Source organism: Triticum dicoccoides, chromosome 1B (genome assembly GCF_002162155.2).
Source record: "Triticum dicoccoides isolate Atlit2015 ecotype Zavitan chromosome 1B, WEW_v2.0, whole genome shotgun sequence".
NCBI lineage: Eukaryota > Viridiplantae > Streptophyta > Magnoliopsida > Poales > Poaceae > Triticum > Triticum dicoccoides.
In genome coordinates, this window is record NC_041381.1 from 692904355 (window position 1) to 692910808 (window position 6454).

Here is a 6454-nt window from a genome sequence, read left to right on the forward strand (position 1 = left end):
GGAGCAAGACTCTTAAAGTAGCCTTTGTTGGGCATGTCAAGAACGGTCTCTATGTGGTTAACTTCTCAGAGCAACCCACTAAGACCGCGACATGCCTAATGGCTAAAGTTGATGTGGGATGGCTTTGGCATCGCCGTTTAGCCCACGTCAATATGAGATCTTTGCAAAGTCTTCTCAAGGGGGACCATGTCCATGGACTAACGAATGTTAGTTCTGCTAAAGATCGTGTTTGCAGTGCTTGTATCAAAGGAAAGCTTCATGAGACGGCTCACCCTCCCACGACTATCATATACTCGAAGAGACCCTTGGAGCTCCTCCACATGGACCTCTTTGGGCCCCCATCCTTTGATAGTCTTGGGGGTAGAAAGTATTGCTTGGTGATAGTGGATGATTATTCAAGATACACTTGGGTATACTTCTTCGAGAGGAAGAGTGAGACTCAACAAACCGTCATCGACTTTGCAAATGAAGCTCAACGTCAACACGATGCAAAGATCTTGACAATAAGAAGTGACAATGGCACCGAGTTCAAGAACTACACCTTGGATGAGTTTCTTAGTGATGAAGGGATCAAGCATCAATATTCTGCACCATATACCCCTGAACAAAATGGTGTTGCGGAGAGGAAGAACCGGACGTTGATGGATGCGGCAAGAACCATGATGGCGGAGTTCAAGTCTCCATACAACTTCTGGGCCGAAGCCATCAACACAGCTTGTCATGCATCCAATCGGCTCTATCTCCGCAAAGGCTTGAACAAGACTCCGTATGAGATACTCACCGGGAACAAGCCTAACCTCAAGTACTTCTGGGTTTTCGGATGTAAGTGTTTCATTCTCAAGAAAGGTGTTCGTTTGTCTAAATTCGAAGCTAGAGCTCATGTGGGCATATTTGTTGGTTATGCTATAAACTCTCATGCTTACCGTGTTCTCAACAAGTCCAACGGACTCATTGAGGAGACGTGTAACGTAGAGTTTGATGAAAATAACGGCTCCCAAGTGGAGCAAAGTGGTACTTGTGATGTAGGTGATGAAATTCCTCCCCAAGCCATAAGAAGAATGGGTATTGGTCATATCCTACCCATTGAGGAACCCCTTGTGGCCGAAGGAGAAGGACAATGATCCACTCAAGTGGAGCAATCACCTCCCCAAGACCCACACGCTTCCGAAGAACAAAGTGAAGGCCCTCAACCTAAGGGACAAGACCAAGGGCAAGATCAATCACAAGATGGTGATGAACCTCCACATGATGCCCAAGGTCAAGTTCTTCCCCTCGAGCAAGTTCAAGATCATGAGCAAGCTCAAGATCAAGAACAAGCTCATGACGACGCTCAAGATGATCAAGTGAACCCTCCTCCTTCGACATCCGAGGAGGAATTGGAGCGTCGTGCCGCGAAGATTGCTTCCAAACTCACCACCAAAGGTCATCTCATGGAGAATGCGGTTGGAAGCCTAAGAAAGGGGGTAAGCACTCATAGACAGTTAGCAAACTATTGTGAACATCATGCGTTTGTCTCTTGTGTTGAACCCCATAAGGTCTATGAGGCGCTCGAAGACTCAGATTGGCTCAATGTCATGCATGAAGAACTCAACAACTTCGAATACAACAAGGTGTGGAGATTGGTGCCAAGACCTTCGGGGAACCACAACGTCATTGGAACAAAGTGGATCTTCAAGAACAAGCAAGATGCTCATGGGAACATCATTCGCAACAAGGCAAGATTGGTAGCACAAGGCTACTCCCAAGTCGAGGGTATCGACTACGGTGAAACCATTGCTCCCGTTGCTCGTCTTGAATCCATTCGTTTGTTGATTGCTTATGCTTCCCATCACAACTTTAAGTTGCAACAAATGGATGTGAAAAGTGCTTTTCTTAATGGTCCCATTAATGAGTTGGTTTATGTCAAGCAACCCCCCGGGTTCGAGGACCCCTACTTCCCGGATCATGTGTATCAACTCGATAAGGCACTCTATGTCCTTAAACAAGCCCCACGTGCGTGGTATGACCACCTTACCGAGTTGTTACAAGATCGTGGATTTGAAGTAGGACAAATCGATCCCACTCTTTTTACTAAGAAGGTCAAAGGGGAGTTGTTTGTATGCCAACTATATGTTGATGACATTATCTTTGGTTCTCCTAACAAAGCTTTCAATGAGGAATTTTCCGCTCTCATGACCTCCAAGTTCAAGATGTCTTCGATGGGAGAGTTGAAGTTCTTCCTTGGCTTTGACATCAAACAAAGAAGAGAAGGAACCTTCATCAACCAAGCCAAATACACTCAAGACATGCTCAAGAGATTCAAGTTAAGTGATGTCAAGCCGGCTTCTACTCCAATGCCTACCAAGTGCCAACTTGACATTGATCCCAATGGTAAAGCGGTGGATCAAAAGGTATATCGCTCCATGATTGGCTCCTTGCTTTACCTTTGTGCATCTAGACCAGATATCATGTTGAGTGTGGGGATGTGTGCACGGTTTCAAGCTGCACCGAAGGAAAGTCACTATGTGGCGGTCAAGCGAATATTTCGATATTTGGCTCATACCCCAAACTTTGGCTTATGGTACCCAAGAGGGGCAAACTTCAAGCTTGAAGGGTTTACGGATTCCGATTGGGCGGGAGACAAAGTGGATAGGAAGTCCACTTCCGGAGGGTGCCAGTTTCTTCGGTGCTCTTTGGTGAGTTGGTCTTCCAAAAAGCAAAGTTGTGTGTCTCTCTCGTCCACCGAAGCAGAATATGTGGTGGCCGGTAGTTGTTGTGCACAACTATTGTGGATGAGGCAAACTTTAAAGGAATATGGTGTCAATTGTGACAAAGTGCCTCTTTGGTGTGACAACGAAAGTGCCATCTAGATTTCTCTCAACCCGGTGCAACACTTCAAGACGAAGCACATTGAGATTCGGTATCACTTCATCCGGGATCACATTAGGTGAGGAGAGATCGAGCTCAAGTATGTCAAAACTCATGATAACCTTGCAGATATTTTCACGAAGCCCTTGGATGAAGCAAGATTTCGCGAGTTAAGGCATGAGCTAAATATCATTGATTCGAGCAATGTGACTTGAACCCTGGCACACCCCACCCCACTCAACTTGGTATCTTGCTTAGATGTAGGCATGGACATAGGGGGAGTGTTGTTCTCTCAATGAACTTTCCCTCCCCCCATTATGCATAAATCGATCAACTCTTTCACAATAGCCATTTTTTATGGTACTTGTGCTTCAAAGACGAGTTTTGGTCATGGGCCCAAGGATAATTCTTCGTGGTGCCATACCATTTGACTCAAACATAGGTGGCTCCGGCCACCGCCCTCTCCTGAGAGAGGCCAGAGCTTGCTCTGTTTCCTGTGGTTGTTTGTGTTTGAGTTGTTTCTGGTCTGTTGTGTGTGTGTGTGTGTTGTCGCGTCGGTCCTCTCGTTCTTTTGGCTTTGCTTTCCGTTTCTTTTTGAGCGTTAGCCGTTGGTCTAGAAGCAGCATGGTTGCTGAAGTGGTACTACCGCCCTCCAGAGCGGTACTACCGCTCCCAGCGGTACTACCGCCCTCCAGAGCGGTAGTACCGCTGTGAGGCGCAGGCTGGGGGTTATATCGGGGGCAGGGGGAGTTTCTTCTCCCCCATACCCATTCGCTCACCCCTTCGCCCTGTTCGTATCTCTCTTCAGCAACCGGCGCCGCGGGAGGGCTCCGGCGGATCTCCCTCTCCGGGGCGCTCCTCTCTGTTTCCTTCGGTGGAATCGATCCCCACCTTGTCCTCTTGCCATGGATGCCGGTATTGCCCCCGTTCCCTGTTTCCTTTTGTCTAGATTTCCAATCTAGCGTTCTTGGGGCAATAGCAGTTGCATCTCTAGATTTTTGTCCAGATCTAGGCTTGAGTAGGATGGAGAATGCTTCTAGACTGTTTGGATTAGTGTTTGGTTTGAGTATTTTTGAATTTGGTAGGACGGTAGTACCGGATCTGACCTCGGTAGTTGGAAACTGCTGTTTCCCCGCCTCGAGCGGTACTACCGCTCTCCCAGAGCGGTACTACCGCTTGGAGCGGTACTACCGCTCAAGGGTCACGGTACTACCGCCCTCTACCCAGTTCCATCATCCTCCAACCTCTCAGTGATCTCTTTGTACGTGTTTGTGGCTTACGCTCGTTCTTTCTGGTTGTTTGCGTGTTTGTGTGTGTGGTTCCAAGTGATGAGGTTCCTGAGCATCAGGCTCGTCGTGTCAACCCTGGTTGTGCCTGGTCCAAGCGCTACCGCACCACTGAGCCCACTGAGCCTGCCGGAGGATCTTCTAGTGCTCCACCTCCTCCCCAACTGCAGAAGAAGCCTGGGGTCAAGCCAAAGCCAAGCAAAACCGTGCCAGAAATGCCGCCCAAGGAGTTTTGGGCAAGGCGCCGCCGCAACCCGTATGAGGTCGACCAAGATCCCACTTTGGTCAACCGTCCATTCTGGAACAGGTTCCAGTTTGCCATCTATTTTGATGTCCTCAAAGCCAAGAAGAATCTCTATGTCAACGTGCACTCCATCGACACCGAGCATATGGAGAATGATCCTGACTACTTTGGTGAAGCTCTTCAGATGTGCACTCAGCTGAACATTCTCAGGATCATGCAATTCAACAAGGACTATGATGCTGATATTATGGCCCAATTCTATGCCACGGTTCACCTTGGGACCGATGAGGACAGGACTCTGACTTGGATGACAAATGGCAAGTTGCTGTCAGTCAAGTGGAAAGCTTTCATGCAGTTGATTGGGGTGGAAGATCTTGGACTTGAGTCTGCTATCGGCTTTCGCCCCCACCGTCGAGCCAATGCCACTCACAAGCAAGCTCTGTGGCCCTACTGCACTCTGAGGATCAACCATGAGACGAAGAAGGAGACCTATGAGCTGCCTGCCTATCTGGACATTCTTCACCGTATCTTCAGAGAAACTCTTTTCCCTCGCATCGGGAATCTGGACCAGGTTCACTCTTATCTTGTGGACATGCTTCTCTTCTGTCAGCGGGAGAAGGGGCAGAGCACCGGAGAGTCCTTGGATATCTCTCATGTTATGTGGTCTGAGCTGGTTTCTGCTATCTCCGAGCGCAAGTGCCCGATTTATGGTCCATTCATTATGCTGCTCATTGAGAAGGCCTAGGGATCATGTCTATCCCAAGGTGGTGTTGGAGATTGGAGACTTGGTTTCTCACGATGTCAAGCGTCTGAGGAAGAAGGATAACTGGGGCACTCAGGACCTAGGACTGGAGTTCCTTCATCTGCTGCTGCCATGGAGACTGAGGAGGAGTTTGGGGCTGAGGCTGAGGATGAAGATGATGACTACGTGCCTTCTGAGGCAGAGCCCTCTTGGGCCAAGAAGCTCAAGATCAAGGTGAAGAAGCTGTTCTGCATGGAGTCTCACGGTCAGTACATGACTCATGTGGCTGAGAAGAAGGCCCGAGGTCGCCACAAGGAGCTCATGCGTCAGATGGGTGCTATTGTGATTAGTGGTTCTGAGGATCAGCTTACCGAGGAGGAGGAGTGGATTCAGCAGCACTGCCCCTGGACTGATTCTGATGCTGAGCACTTCCCGGCTGACGATGGCACCACAGATGATCCCTCTGAGATCTGATGGGTGTCCATCGTTTACCTTCACCTGGAGCCGTAGCATCACTCCCTCTCCTTTTTGGTGTCTCGATGCCAAAGGGGGAGAGAGTTTAGGGATTTGCATTTTGTGTCTTCCGTCGTTTGTGTTTGTGCTTTCGCTTGTTGTTTTATTTGGTTTGTGTCTGGGAGACCTAAGTTCTGGCTCTGTCAGTAAGACCTAAGCTCGAGTCATATGGTGTGAGACATATGCTACCTTATCTCTTCGTATCTTTATCTATGTCTATCTAGCTTATGAGTTCCATGCTTATCTTGTTATATATATGTTGCTCTCATATCTTGCTTAGGTAGTTGGTCTCTAAAATGTAGGGGGAGCATTGATCCTGGCATCTGTGCCGTGCAGTCCAAAGCACTTTTCTAGGTAGCACACATCCAGGGGGAGCCCTTCTACATTTTAGGACGGTTGTACTTTTGTGCTTATCCTATATCTTTCATATTGTGCAAATCCCGTATTGTCATCAATCCACCAAAAAGGGGGAGATTGTAAGGGCATATTTATTCTGAATATGTTTTGGTGATTGATGATAATGCTTGTGCGGACTAATCGTGTGCGTTAGTTCTTTCAGAGATTCATCCATTGGCACGAGACGATTTCCTCCCCTCGGTGTTGTAATTCAAGACGGTGTAGCTCCTTCGTTTCGTTGTTGGTGGACTAGTTTTGTAGGAGTCACCGTACTATCAAGAGGGGATCCGTTTTGGTAAGACTTGGGTGGAATCACACATACACATCATTATCACACCCGTCGTCTTTCCTACCGCATCTCTGGAGCTGCTGTTTTCCCCTTACTATGCTCTGCTTTGCCCTAGCGGTAGTACCGCGTCCACAACG

General features: G+C 48.3%; 1 pseudogene; it reads left to right on the top strand.

The window, feature by feature from the left end:
- Positions 1–1859: 1859 nt before the first annotated feature.
- On the top strand, positions 1860–2894 carry LOC119313036 (annotated as a pseudogene).
- Positions 2895–6454: the final 3560 nt, after the last annotated feature.